The sequence below is a fragment of the Pongo abelii genome, chromosome 19, assembly GCF_028885655.2.
Source record: "Pongo abelii isolate AG06213 chromosome 19, NHGRI_mPonAbe1-v2.0_pri, whole genome shotgun sequence".
In the NCBI taxonomy this organism is placed as follows: Eukaryota; Metazoa; Chordata; class Mammalia; order Primates; family Hominidae; genus Pongo; species Pongo abelii.
Genome location: NC_072004.2, coordinates 24,420,667 through 24,436,142, shown reverse-complemented (window position 1 = coordinate 24,436,142; position 15,476 = coordinate 24,420,667).

Here is a 15,476-nt window from a genome sequence, read left to right as displayed (position 1 = left end):
CTGGTGCCTGATGTCCAACTTGGGACTTTGTGTCCACCTGGAGACTGATATCCACTTGAGACCAGATGTCCAACTGGAGCAAGATGTCCACCTGTAGCCTAGAACTTCACCTAAGGCCTGATGTTCCCCAGGGCCTACAGGGCCTATGTATCTACCTAGAGACTTGTGTCCAGGTGGGGCCCGAGTTCCATATGGGGTCTGGAATTAACCTGGGACCTGATGTCCACCTGAGGCCTGGGTGTTCTTCTGGAGACTGATATCTATCTGGGGCCTGGGTGTCCTCCTGTGGTCTGATGTCCACTTGTAGGCTGGTGTCCACCTGGGGCCTGGGTGTCCACTAGGAACCTGATGTATACCTGAAGTCCAGTATCTACCTGGGTACTGATGTCTACCAGGAAAGTGATATAAACCTGGGGCCTGATAGCCACCTGGGCCCCGAGTTTCCACATATGTTCTGATTTCCTACGGCCTGAGTGTAGGGCCTGAGTGCCACTTGGGTCCTGATGTTCACCAGGAACCTAGGTATTCACTCGGGGCTTGATGTTCACCTGGGGCCGAATGTCCATGTGAGACCTGGTATTCACCTAGAGCCTGGGCATCCACCTGCGGCCTGATGTTCAGTTGGTGACTAGGAATTCCACTAAGGCTTGATGTCCACCGGGGGCATAGAGAACCACTTGTGGCCTAGTGTTCCCCTGAAGCCTAGGTGTCAACCCAGGGCATAATGTCTTCTTGGGGCCTGCTGTCCACCTGCAGACTGGTGTCTGCATAGGGCCTGATATCCATCTGGGGTCTGGTGTCTGCACGGGGCCTAGTGTCCACCTGAAGACTGAGTATAGACCTCAGACCTGACGTATGCCTGGGGCCTATTTATCCACCTGGGGACTAGCATTCATCTGGGGCCTCATGTCCACTTAAGCCCTGGGTGTCAACCTGGTGCCTAATGGCCACCAGGGATCTGTGTACTCACTTGGGGCCTGGTGCTCCCATAGGGCCCAGGTATACACCTGGGGAATGATGTGCAGGTGGAGGTGGATGTCTTCCTGGGTGCTGGTGTTCACCTGGGGACAAGGGTCTCCCTGGGGACTGGTGTTTATCGGGAGCCTCATATGCACCTTGAACCTGCCGTCTACCTAGGGCCTGATGTCCATGTTAAGGCTGGGTGTCCACCTGGGGCCTGGTTGTCCACTTGGGGCCTAATGTCCACCTAAGACCTAGTGTTCATCTAGGGCCTGGGTGTCCACCTGGAGCCTGATGTTCAGCTGGAGATGCATCCACCCGAGACCTAGGTATCCACCCAGGGTCTGGTGTCGAACTGGGGCCTTATGTCCACCTGGGGACTAGATATCTACCCGAGGCTTGATGTCCACCTGGAGCCCGATATCTACCTCAGAGCTGGGTGTCCACCTAGGTTCTGGTATCCACCCGGAGCCTGGTGTTCATCTGGGGCCCAGTGCCCACCTGGAACCTGGGTATCACCATGGGTCCTGGGTGTCCACTTGTAACGTGATGTGCACCTGGGACCTGAGTTTCCACCTAGGGCCTGATGACCACCTGAGACCCAGGTGTCCTCCTGGGGTCTGATGTCTACCTGAAGCCTAGGTAACCACCTAGGGCATGGTGTTACCTGTACCTTCATTTCCACCTGAGCCTGGTGTACTCCTGGGGCCTGGGTGTCCATCTGAGGCCTAATGTACACCTCAAGTCCAGTGTCCACTTGTGGCCTGATGTCAACTTGGAAGCTGATATCCACCTGGAGACTGATGTTCTCCTGGGGCCTGATTTACAACTGGGATCAGATATTCACCTAAGGCCTAGAGTTAATCTGGGGCCTGATGGTCACCAGGGTCCCAGGTGTCCACCTAGGGCCTAGTGTCCAACTGGGGCCTGATGTCCACCTGGAGTCTAGTATCCACCTTGGCCCTGATGCTACTTGAGGCCTAGGTGTCTTCCTAGAACCTGAGTCCCCAATTAGGCCCTGATGTCCACATGAGGCCTGGTGTCCTTATAGGGCCTGATATCTACCTAAGGCCTGGGTATCCTTCTGCAGCCTGATGCTCACCTGTAGGCTGGTGTCCATATGGGGCCTGGGTGTCCACTTGTGAGCTTCATGTACACCTGGGCTTGGTTACTAATCCCCTTGGTTACTAATACATACCAGGAAAATGGTATATACCTGGGGCCTGATATACACTTGGAGCCTGTGTGTCCACTTGAGCCCTGATGTCCACCTGGGGCCTCATGTTTACCTGGGGCCTATATCCACCCACTACCCAAAGTCAAGTTGGGAAAAGGGCCCAGGATAGGTGAGGAGCACAGAACACGGACCTCATTCATAAGAAAATCTGCTGTGGAATAGGTGCTCTAAGCTCTTAAAACAGCCTCTGCCTCAGGAAAGACTGTCCAGGGCATAGGAAGCCCACAAACAGGGTGGGATGACAAGTTTGCATCTGGCACTGCTGGGAGCCCTAGGGGTCTCTGCCCTTTTAGCCACATTGTCTCCTGCCTCTTAGGGTGGTGGGATTCTGGGCTCTGATTGCAGCAGGTGGATTCACTTAGCTCTCCTCCCCTTTTAGCATTACTGTCTTCTGTAATAAACCTGTCACTTTGATCTGCCAGGCTGTCAAATGCTTTGATTGCCCTCTCTGTTTTGGTCCAATGGTTCATCAATCCAAATATCCACAATAGAAGGACAGATTTTAGTCTCTTCATACAGTGGGATATTTCACAGCTATTAAAACAAAATAAATGCTTGTATATTGATAGGCAAAGTCATCCCACATCAATAACTTTAAACACATTTTATGATCCCACATCTATATCTATACATAATATTTGCCACTGCTTAAACAAAACAACATCTAAGCTTTAGACTCCAAATGGAATTACAGGGGAGTCTTGATGTCGGTGTTCTGCAGTTCTGCCATGTTTGAAATTGTCAAATAAACATGGTGCCTTTCCAGTAGCCACTCAGAACTCCTCCTCTCTGTCCACAAAGCATTGTCACCATCCCTGTCCCATTTTCCCCAGCACCGTGGAGCTTGCTGAGCTGGCACCATCATCTCTTGTAATAGACAAAGACGTTGAGGACCAGAGAGGGGAAGCACATTGTTGACATCCCACAGCTCTGAGTCAAAGTGGACTTGGACTCCCTTACTAGCTGTTTCCTAAAGTTCAGGTAGCCCTGGAGGCCCAGGAATGCAAGGGCTGGAGCCAGGGGCTTTCTGTCCTGAAGTAGGGGAGGTGGGGCTACAGCTCACGGCTTGAGTGCATTTCCTCTCAAGTACAATAAGGGCTGCTTTGTAAGATGAAAAATATAAATGGCTGCCAGCAAATTTGTCAGGTAATGTGTTTGTCTCCCCTATGGGACTGTAAACTTGGTATAAGCAGGGACCTGTCTGAATCACCCTAGTGTCCCCAGCAGCAGGCCAGAGCCTGACATATAAAATGACTGACTTCATTGAATACCAACACCTTCTAGGTGCCAGGTACTGCTCCAGATGCTGGAATCTGCAGTGAATAAGTTACCCAGAATCCCTGCCCCCGTGTAGCCCTCATGTAGTAGAGCAGAACAGATGATGAATAAGTAAGCATGCAGGGTGTGAGATGGGTGGGAGAGCTGCATTGCGGAATTGGGCAGTGTGCAAAGCGGACACTCAGGAAAGAACCTGAGGGTTGAGCTGTGGATATGATGGAGAAAAGTCTCCCCTAACATGAGTGCAGACACTCCAGCTACAATCAAGCGGAGGTGGAGAAGGAAGCACAGAGGCAAGCAGCTGGGGAGATGTGGAGGTGGGATCCAGGGAAGGTTCTCTCTTTATTGCATCTATTTTCAAATTGAAATAGGAAGCAAGGCAGCAGGTGTAAGGAAGGCTGGGGAAGGTTTTAGAGGTTTAAGGAGGAAGGAGAAGGTAGGATACTGTTGCTTGGGGACAGGGCAGCACCTCCAGAGCTGGGTGCCTGGGCTCCAGGGCAAGTCACTTCATCTCTTCCTGTGCCAGCATCTTCTCAGCTGTGAAGTGGTGATTATTATAGAACAGATTCATAGAGTTTTATGATAATTAAATCAGTTGGTATTCATAACATGCTTAGATTATATATTTTTTTATTAAGATAACAGATAAAGAAGTCTGGCAGACTTATGGACTCAGGAAATGAGTGAGTTTGTAGGACATCATCCAGGGCCCACTGGAGGTTTGGGCTTGATGATTAAATGAGAGCAAAATGCATGTGTGTTTCTCTTTGGCTGTGCTCAGCCACCAGAGTGCAGGAACAGAGGGAGTGGGTGGCTGATTTTCAGCAGAGTGCAGTTTTGCCCTGGGAGTACAATCAATTGTGGGGCAAGAGAGTGGAGAGTGTTAGAGAGGGTGGATGACAGGCTGGACCATATAGTCTCAGCTGGGAGGAGGGGAAATTTGCAAGAAAGTGAGTGAGACACAAAAGTGAAAATTTGTAGTCATTGAAGTGTGTTGGAGTTGGGAGGCAGCTGGAAAAAAGGAAAGTGGTGGTCAAAAAAAGCGTGTTTGAAATTGAGGGTCTGGAGTAGCTACAGTTTCTGCAGTGACAAGGACATGAATATACAGGTAGGAGTGGGTGACTCAGGGAGGGTGGGACAAGGTCTCTAGGGGTGGAGGGATCAAGAGCCAGAGCATGAGGAGGACTCTCTATGTGCATTTTGGCATCACCTCAGCAGGAGAAAGTGCCCATGAACTGGGAGATAAGTCTTCATTGCATAGGGATGTTGTCCTGGGTACAATCTGAGGGCAAGAGCTTCAATACTGATTCTCTTCGTGTGTCACCGTGTCCTTGGGTAATTTTTCTTTGTGTGAATGTCACAGATTGTGCTTACACACACCTCAATATTGTACCTACTGTACACCTAGGCTCTATGGCACAGCCTAGTTCTCTCAGGCTGCACACCTGGGCACAGGTTACTGCAGTGAATACTGTTGGCAGTTGTAGCACAATGATCAGTACTTGTGCATCTAAACATATCATGAAAAGTACAGTAGAAACATAGTATTGCACTATATAAACATATAGTATGGTACCTAGACGTGGTGCACTGGTCTAGGACACTTACCATGAATGGAACATGCAGGGCTGGAAGCTTCTCTGGGTGAGTCAGTGATGGTGAGTGAAGGTGAAGTTGTAGGGCATGACTGTGCACTACTGTAGATTTTATAAACACCGGACACTTAGGCTACACTACAAGATATATATTTCTTTTTCTATAGAATTATAAATCTTTTTTAATAAATATATTTTTAAAGTAACTGTGCCATAACGTTACAATTGTTATGTCACTGGGCTAGGCAGTAGGTGTCTTTCGGCTCCATTATAGTTTCATAGGTCCACCACTGCACACGCGGTCTGGGTTGACAGAAACATCATTTCATGGCACATGAATGTATTTTGATGGGAGAGAAGGATGATGAGCTGAAAGAGGGAGGCAATGAGAAGCAAGGAGGACCTATCTTGCTCAGGCCCAGGGAAGGGCTGCAGCAGAGGACAGCAAGGCAGCAGTATCTTCAGGGTATCGGGCCTCTTACTCACAGCAAGGAAAAAAAGGAAGAGTTCCCTGAGGCTGCTGAAAACCAGGGGGCTGCTGGTGCTGGAGCAGGATTTTGAGGACATGCAAAAGGGTTTCGGCAAGGGAGGGAGGGAGGAAGGAACTGGGAAGCGAGGGTCACCCGAAGATAACCAGGCCTCTCCCAGGAATCTTCTGGCCACTCAGAAGCAGTGGTCACGCCCAGTTGAGCCCACAAAGGGCACCCAGTGCCCAGCGTGAGAACCTGGCCTGCCTAATGCCCAGCCCTGACACAGTCCAGCCATTGCTGGCACCTGCTGTAGCCCCTAAGACGGATCAGCCTGGCCCAGTCCTCAACAGCCCTCACTGAGGCAGGTAAAAACACAGGCACCTGTGGTAAGAGGCAGGCAGAGGCAAGTCCCATAGTAGTGGCAGACCAGGTGCTGCAGGAGTCCAGTCAGATGGGCACTGAATCCAGGCAGGCTTTGTAGAGGTGGTGACTCAGGATTTGTGTTCCAGTTGTGATGGTGCCACATTCAGGAAGCAGTGCATGGTCCAGCTGGGCACAAAGGGACTGGAGGCTTTTTTACTGTTTTAGTTTTTGAGACGGAGTCTCGCTCTGTCTCCAGGCTGGAGTGCAGTGGCATGATCTAAGCTCACTGGAGGAGGCTGGTTTTTAATGGGTCTTGAGGCCAAGGCAAGGGTCATGACCAGGGTACAGCCTCAGTAATGCATTCACCCCTTCACCCTGGGGCACTGCTGCAGGCCCACCATCACCAGCCTACATTTGCTCCCCTCCTGCCCTCTCTTCCCAGGAAGCCCCTCACCTGTCACTTCATGAAGAATATGGAAGCCAAGGAGGTCTTCTTCAGGCATTCCTCTCCACCCATGCACTTCCTCCCTCCCTGCCAGCTTCAAAGGAATTCATGTCCAGAGAGACCCTCCCCAGTTGCCCCACCTTTCCATCAGCCTCTTCCAGGAACTGTCCTCTGACATCTCTCTGTCTAGGCCTCCCTGTCACTCTTGTGCACACCAAGACTGTTCTCCCTTTTCCTGTCAGCCACTGAGTCCACTCAGATATATTCTGCTTCCCAAAATTAAAATTACAAACCAAAACAGAAAAAGCTTCCATGACCTTACACATTGTAGACACTTGGCTACAGCAGCAAATGACATAGACAAAGTCCCTTTCCTCATGTAGCCCTCATGAGTGAAACAGGTAATAAATAAACTAGTCAAATGTTCAGCATGTGAGTTGGTGATGAGAGCATGGTGCTTCATGCCTGTAATCCTAGTGCTTTGGGAGGCTGAGATGTGAGGATGGTTGAGGTCAGGAATTTGAGACCAGTCTGGGTAACATAGTGAGACCCTGAATCTACAAAAAATAAAATAAAATGAAATAAAATAAAGGAAAAGTGAAAGAGGATAGAATGTGTCAGTGGGAAAGGGGGATAGGAGAGCCACAATTTTGACAAGGTGGTCCAGGAGGGTATAGCTCCAACCACTATTCCTCTGGCCCATTCCACATCTATCCCCATCCCACCCCCTGCACAGTGCTTGGGTCAAAGCCTCTCAGTCCTGCTTGTATTTCTCCAAGAGTGATCCAGGGACCAACTGCATCAGAACTGTGGGGTGAGGTCACAGCCCCTGCCTGTGAGAAGTGGGGATTCCTCTGCCTGGACTAGAATGCCTGGGAACTGGACCCAGGAATTTCCCAAGATCTCTGGGGGACTCTGAGACATCCGAAAGTATGGGAACTGCAGATTTCCTCCTGGAAAGGGAGCACTGTCTCAAGGGGTCCAGGTCACCCAGCTCTACCTTTTAGCCACCAGACCAGTCTGAGCCTTGGAGAATGCTGCTCTTTCCTCCTGGAATGCCCTTCCCAGCATTCCTTGCCTGGTAACTCTTACACATCCCTCAAGACTCAACTCAAGGGCTACCTCCTCCTGACGTCACTCCCTGAACTTTCTCCTGTGTTTCCACTCTCCTCTTCACCAAGTGATGTTGACATTTCTATGGGACCATCTCTCTCTCTCTAGACCAGAAATGCCTACAGTTGCGGCGCCCTGTAGTGCAATTTGTGTCAGTCTTGGGAGAGTGGATTTGGAGCCCAACAACCATTGAGGAAAATCTGTCTGATGGACATGGTGGGTTCCAGCCCAGACGCAGGGGTCAGTGAGGGGTGGTGTGACAGTGAGCACAGACCCTGAGTGGTGGTGACAGTGGCTGTCATGGGGAGGAAAGGAATGGAAAAGGGACCTCATGGAGCAGAAAGACAGGCCTTAGCTGCAGATGGGCCAGGACCCCGCCAGGAATCCAGAACACGCATCGTAATCCCAGCTCCGCTATAAGTCCACAGCGGAACCCTGACAACGACTTCCCCCTATCTGAGCCTCAGTTTACTCATCAGTAAAATGGTGACAATAACTCCAACTTCACCAAGGAGATGCAAGGCTCAGTGAGATGATGGATCTGAAAATGCCTTATGTTTCATGGCACAAAGGAGAGGGATTCCTGACATGCGACAAACACAGGGAGAGAGGGGTGGGGTCTGTAAATTGCCAGGTGGCAGCCCCACTCCTCCACACACACAAACACCACCGTATCACCCACACTGGTGATTTTCCCAGGAGGGCCCCCGGCCTGGAATTAGCACTGCCAGGTGGGCAGGGAGGACTGCAGCCCCATTACAGGGATGAGGAAACAGGCTGCAGATGATCCCACAGGGAATAAGGAGCACGGTCAAGCTCCCCACTGCAGGCAGGGAAGATTGAAGTTGCTCCCTGGGAAGAGGAAGGGAGGCATTGACTGGCACTCCGTGATTTAGATGAGAAGCCCAGGCTCAGCCCGGTGACTTGAGCTTCCTGATGTAGAAGGTGAAGGATGCAGAGGAGACAGAGGGCAAGAGGAAGAAGATGAGGAAGAGAGCAGCAAACTGGAGTCACTACAGGACACTAGCTGCTCCAGGCTGCTCTGTCCCATTCTAAGAGAAAAGGAAAAGTGGGAGAAGGGATCACAGATCATGTCCAGATTCCTCACTGGCATGGATGCTGCTATGGAAACATCCCTAATGGTCCAGGTTTGTGATGGGAGAGATGGCAACGCTCTGCTTCCGGGAAATCTGTGTTTACAGCCAACACAGTTGCTGCCGGAGATAGCCACAGCTGAAGACCCCAGAGCTGCCCCAGCTTGCCAGGCTTCCCCTCCTCCTGTTATCACCCCATGCTGCTGAGAACCTGCCTAGCAGGCTGCCCAGCCAAGGCTGGGGCTTAATCTCGGGTGAAACTGACATGTCCTTGTGAGGGCTGAGGAACATCCTCTCTCCCCACAGAGCCTCACTCAGGTTCTCATCTACTTCCTTGGGGTCTGCCCCACCTCCCTCAGGAGTTTGGAACCACATACTCTTCTGGAGGGGACCTCTCACTGCTGCAGAACCTGTCCTCCAGGATACCCACAAGTGTTCATCTCGGTCGTGGCTAATTAACTTACCATATGGTAGTGAACTACCTTCTGGGGCCCCAATATTTTTTTATTTTTTTAAAATAAAATTAGTACCATTGTTTATTTTCTGAATGTACAGAAATATTTGTCTGATTATTATTTACATGCCCTTTGGGAAAACTTTATAAAATAAAAAAATATGAAGGAGAATCCTTCTACACAGAGATAATCATGTTAATTATTTTTCTATTCATATTTGCACATAGAGGTATAGATGGGATCATGCTCTGTATCTGTTGGGAGTGGATTAATCTGAAAGTTCAGTCACTTAAACAAAGACAGGTTCATTTTTCTTACATAGTTAGAGTATCTATGGTTCCTGGCTATGGTTCACTGGTTCAACAATGTTAGGCCCAGCATCTTTGTGAGTCTATTGGAATTTAGCTCATGGCTGTAAGACGGCTACAGCAGCTCCAACCACTACATGAGTTTACAAGACCAGCAAAAGCAGTCACTTCTGTATTCTTATTAGAAAAGCAAGAACTTCAGAGGTGACCCCCAGAGGATTCCTCTTTAGGTCTGGAAATCTGTGTTTCGATTGGCCAGAACCTGATCTCATGACCATCCCTAGCAGTAGAGAATAGCATTGTCATGATTGACTTTGGATCAATCATAATTCATTGACTGAGAGTGCGCATGTGGTCCCCCAAAGAAGATCAAGAAAGGAGGGAATTTGCAGTGTGTACTACAGCATGCATGCTGCTTTATAATCTGCTCTTTCCCTTAATTGCATATTTCAAACATCTTTCCATACTAAGAAATACAGATTCAGTCATTCATTTAACAACAAATTATTGAGAGTGTACTGAGTTCCAGGAACTTAACTTGGCATGGAGGACACAATAATGAACATAGTATACTCCTTGCCTCCATGGAGATTAGCATCTAATGAGGGATACAGAAATTCATCAAAGAGGTTCACAAAGAAATGTAAAATTACGATTGTAATTTGTGCTGCAAAGGATGGAGATGTGTGGTGTGTGAGAGCAGTGATGGGAGATTTGACTCAATCAGGAAGGTCTGTGTTCTGAATGACCATAAGCCAGCCACTTGTCTAGCTGTAGCACAATTATTTAGCCAATCTCTTATTGCTGGTCATTTACATTCTTCCCACATCTTACCTACTATCATCAGTGCAACAATAAATACCCTTCTCTAAGTACCACTTGGCACACTTGTCTGATTATTTCCTCAGGATAAATTCCTAGGGTAAATCTAGGCACCGTGGTTCATGCCTGTAATCACAGCTACTCAGGAGGCCAAAGTGGGAGGATCACTCGTGGCCAGTAGTTCGTGGCCAGCCTGGGCAACATAGGGAAGTCTTGACCCAAAAAAACAGAAAAAATCGTAGAAAAAATGAACAATTCTTAGATGTTGAATTGCCGAATCAAGGGGTGCACCATCACCATCCCCATACTCACCATCACCATCCTCATTATCATCACCAGTCTCACCCTCACCATTCTCACCAGCATCAGCAGCAGCATCCTCACCATAACTATCACAGTATCATCACCACCTTCACCATCACCATCCTCACCATCACCATCATCATCATCACCACCGCTATTTTCACCATCACCATCCTGACCATCACCATCATTATCACATCATCATCACCATCCTTACCATCACCATCATTATCACTTCATCATCACCACCATTACCATCACCATCACCATGCTCACCTTCACCATTCTCACCGTTATCACCATCATCCTCGCATAACTATCACTATCATTATCACCACCTTCACCATCATCATCCTCACCATCACCATTATTATCACCTTACCATCACCATCCTTATCATCACCATCACCATGCTCACCTTCACCATTCTCACCATCATCATCATCATCATCATCATCTTCCTCAGCATAACTATCACTATCATGGTCACCACCTTCAACATCACCTTCCTCACCATTACCAACATTATCACCATCACTATTCTCACCATCATCCTCAACATAAATATCACTGTCATTATCACCACCTTCACCATCACCATCATCACCATCATCATCATCATCACAAGCACAATTATGAAAATCTTGGAGGAAAAGGAGAGGAGGTAGCATATTAAAATACAGATACTTTGATGAGGAGGAACAGGCAGAGTGGAAGCTGGGGAGGGGATATCAAACAATGGAGACCCCCAGAACATAAAACTAAGAAGCTCAGGCTTTGCCCAGAATCAGAGGCAGCCTTGAAGATTTATCAGCAGGAGAGTATGCAGTCAGATTCATGTTTAGGCAGAACATTGAGCAATCCTCAGAAGGAAGAAGCAGAGGGAGGGAAGCCCACAGAGGAGACAGAACCTTCAACACCAACCAGGGTCCTGGTCCTGGGTCCAGCAGATCTGGCAGGACTGAGGAACGGGAGGCTCATGGGTAAAGGCTGCAGCCAGGCAGGGAAAGGCCTCACTCTCCCTGCCACTCCTTTTCCTGCTCCCCACTTTCCTGTTCCATCTTTGCTAATAGCTCAGCATCTCCAACTGCACCCACCCACTAGATTTGCCCCAATTCCTTCTCCTCTCTCATGCCTGAGGCCCAGGTGGCTTCCAGAGCTGACCAGGTCTACTTTAGAATTTTAATGAAATAACCTGAGTAGAAGTGCTGGTGCCCTGCCAGCCACAGCAGGTACTCCACATATGGTAAACTGGAACTGTCTTCTCAGTTTCTACAGTCTTGGGTTCAAATTCTCCCTAATCCAGATGATCACCATCTCTCACCTGAGCAGAGAAGCCTCCCATTGGTCTCACTGCCCCAGACCTTCCTCTTTCCAGATACCATCCTGATAATTTTCTCAAACTGCAAACCTGTCATGTCCCTTCCTTTTCCCATCGACTAAAGGGTAAGATCCAAATTCCTTAGCATGACACCCCAGGCACTGAGGAGCTGAGGCCCCTCCATTTCCACCTTGACTTGTTCCCCTCCCCCTCTAGTAGCATTGCTGACCCACTTGCCTCGTTCTTTCACCACATGGCTTTGATCCTGTTGCTCTTCTGCCTGGAGCGTCTTCCTACATCTTCTCTGCCTGCTGAATTTCTACTTCACCTACAAAGCCCAGTTCACCTTCTCTGTGAATCCTACTTCCTCCCCATCATGCTGCAAATTGTCTCCCTCACTAGACCTCCAGGCCCTAAAAATCAGGGACAGCTTAATATATGTTGGAAATGGCTACTCCTCACTTAATTACCCTAATTAGCTAGTTATATTGCCTTATATTTATGTTTCCCCATTTACTGAAGCTTTCCACAGGCCAGGCACTGAGATCCAGGGGAGGACCCGGAGGGTAGGACAAGCATGAGCACTGAAGGCTACAATGGCACAGGCACCAAGAGACCATGAGGGGTGCAGGAAGCCTCATCTCTAGCATGTCTTCCTGGTTTACCATGCGCTTTCCTCCCTTCCCTTATTAGTGTCAACTTGTGCTGGTTTTGATAGCCTGTGTCCCTGAAACATGCACTCCCACACACACAAACAGACCCACACCTATCCACATGTAACTGCCCATACATACACAGACCTCTCTGTGTATCCCCCAGAGCTAAAAACGCCAATCTTGAGAACGAAGATTTTGCAAGTGCTCTGAGCCAGGCATGATGCCAGGTCCCCGACAACACAAGACCCCTCTGGTTTCTCCCACTCAGCTGTGCAAAGTTCGGGGTTGAGGAGCTCCCCCTGCCAAGGTCACAGACGTGGAACATCAGGTAACAGCTATTTGAATGTAAGCCTGTAGATCACCAAAACATATGCCATCTGCACCCCACCAAACTGCCTCCACAGCACATGAAGACATGAGTCTATCAACTGTGACTCATTAGTACACAGCAATATTTCCTCCCCCACTTCGCTTCCCACTGCCACTCCAGTATCCCTGCCCAGAGCCCCAGAGCCACCTCTGCTTAACGGGGAGGTCAGGACAGATGCTCCATTCCACCCAATGCCATCTCCCAGGGTGCACCCTCCTCATGGGGAAGAGGACTACCATGGCTAGTGGTGACACAGGTGGCTCTGGCCCCCAGGACTTCTTCTCCCCGGGGCCTCTGCTCAGGACATGGCACGGACATAGGTGAGGCGACCATAAACTGCCCCGGAAATGACTACAAACCAGCTCAGAGCATTCCAGCACGTAACATGCTGACAGCCCAGGGTGGGCCCACAGAAGGGGAAGGGCTAGGGAGTCCAGGGCAGCAAGAGGCTCCCTCCCTGAGCCCTTGAGCACAGCCACCCAGGTGTAAAGGACAATATGGGTGTTCTGGGGATTCCCAAGCCTGGGCCCTAGAGGTGAGTTCTAGCAGGGCCCCCAGATATCCTCCCCATCCATCCCCCCATCCTGTCTCACATATTGTAAAAACAAGGAAACTGAGGCCCAGAGAGGGAAGGGGCTTGAGCAGTCTCCCAGGCAGTTAGAGACAGAGCCCAAGTTAGAATCCATGTTTCTCTTCTTTTTTCCCCTAGGTCTGTCTCTGGCTAGCTATGTGACCTTGGAAGAGTCACTCCACCTCTCTGGGCATTGAAGGCTTACAACTTCTGACATCTTCATTCCAGAGGGTTGTCAGGATCTGACAGCCCTTCACCTAAACAAAACACTCTATAGTCTACAAATATTCATATGTCTCTTCTCTTCTCTGACCTCTGCAACACCCCTATGAGGCTGTGAAAATTGGTGCTTGTGTCCTATTATGCAAATGCAAATACTGGGCTCAGAAAGACAAAGATCACACAGCAAGTTTGGGACAGAACTGGAACTAGAACCCAGGTCTCCCAAAGCAGGGTCCTTGGCATCACTAAGGCTAAGAATACATTAAGACTCCAAAATATGGAGAGTTGCTCAATGCATGCCACCAAGTTTAGAGCTGACCAACCCCAGAATGCTCAGCAGCTCTGGGACCCTGGAGTGGAGGACTCAAGGCAGAGGGTGATGTCTAAGTCACACACATCTGAGCTCCAATCCAAACTCCACTATGCAGCTGAGCGACCACACTTTGTGAGGCTCAGCATTCTCTACAAAATGAAACTACAGATGAGGGAGAACTGCACCCTGAATGCAGGACTGCCAGGCAGGTGGTAAGCACTCATTAACTTTTGTTTCAAGCACACAAATCATAAGTTGTTTTTCATCATGTCTCCCCATGGTGTCTGGTCCATGGCTCCAGAACCAGGAGGCTTCTGATCAATCCTTATGCTAAATGATGGACAGATAGATGGATGGGTGGTTGGATAATAAATGGATGAATGCACGGATTGATAGATTAATGCTGGGATGAATGGAGGGATGAATAGATGGATGAATGGATAAATGAATGGATGGATGTTCAGAAGAGAAGACAGAATAAAACAGGGAGTCAAAGTGAAAAGAACAAGAAGATGATTGATGGATGGGGCTCATACACTGAAGAAAGTAACAAGATCCAGCCCTTCTGGCTCCACTCAGCCCCACCACCGTATACCTTGGGGTAGCACTGGCACATGCTACAGATTAAACCCCTGGACACCATGATGCTGCTGCAGAAGGTTTCATTGAACTGGGGCCCATCATGGCTCAGGAGGAATGTACTGAGAGCCAGGAGAAGACCCATACATTGAAGCTGAAGCAGAAGGTCTTCTCATCTGCCAAAGTCTCCTCAACTGCCATGGCTGCCAGCCATGCCCTTGCCTGTGCACCCCTGCCAAAAGGGGCCCGTGCCATCCAGCATAAACATCCAGACAGGCTCACAGGAAGAAGTGAAGCTCTTAGGTCACTTCAAATGAAGGCTTAAAGTTAAAGGGAGAGCAAGACCCCTTCAGCTCCAGGCCCATTCCCTGGACCCACCAGTTCAGCAGGGCTGGAGGCAGCAGGCTTCGGTGGACCAGTGAACCCACTCCCCACCCTCTCTCCTTCCCTCGGGGCCCAGAAGACCTGGAGTGCATGTGTGAATCTGGGTGAGGGAGCATGCAAAGGAGGGATGGGGTAGGTTACAGGGGCTGGGCCCCAGACAAGCCTGTGACAAAACTTTCTTTGCCTACTTTGGGACTGAACTGGGTGAGCAGGTTATCTGACACCTTCTAGCCCTGGGAAGCAGGGTACAATTCTGCAGTCAAAAGACGTTGGAATGCTGCCAGAGGATTTCAGGATCCCACTGCCAGGCATTTCAGGATCCTAGATTTTAGACCCTTCAAGGATATGTGTCCATCTGGGATTCAGGCATGATGGCTCATATGTACTGGATGGTGACGATGCGCATGGCACCATTCTAAGCATGTTACAGCTATTAACTCACTTAAGGGACACCATGCGGCAGATATTGCTATACCCACTATGCAGAGGACACTGAGCACAGACAAGTAACTTTCCCAAGGTCACACAGCTGGAAATGGTAGAGAAGCTGGAACGTGAACCCAGAGGCTGTGCCCCTAGCCACAGAGCAATCCTGTTTAACGGGAGCATGAGGTTAT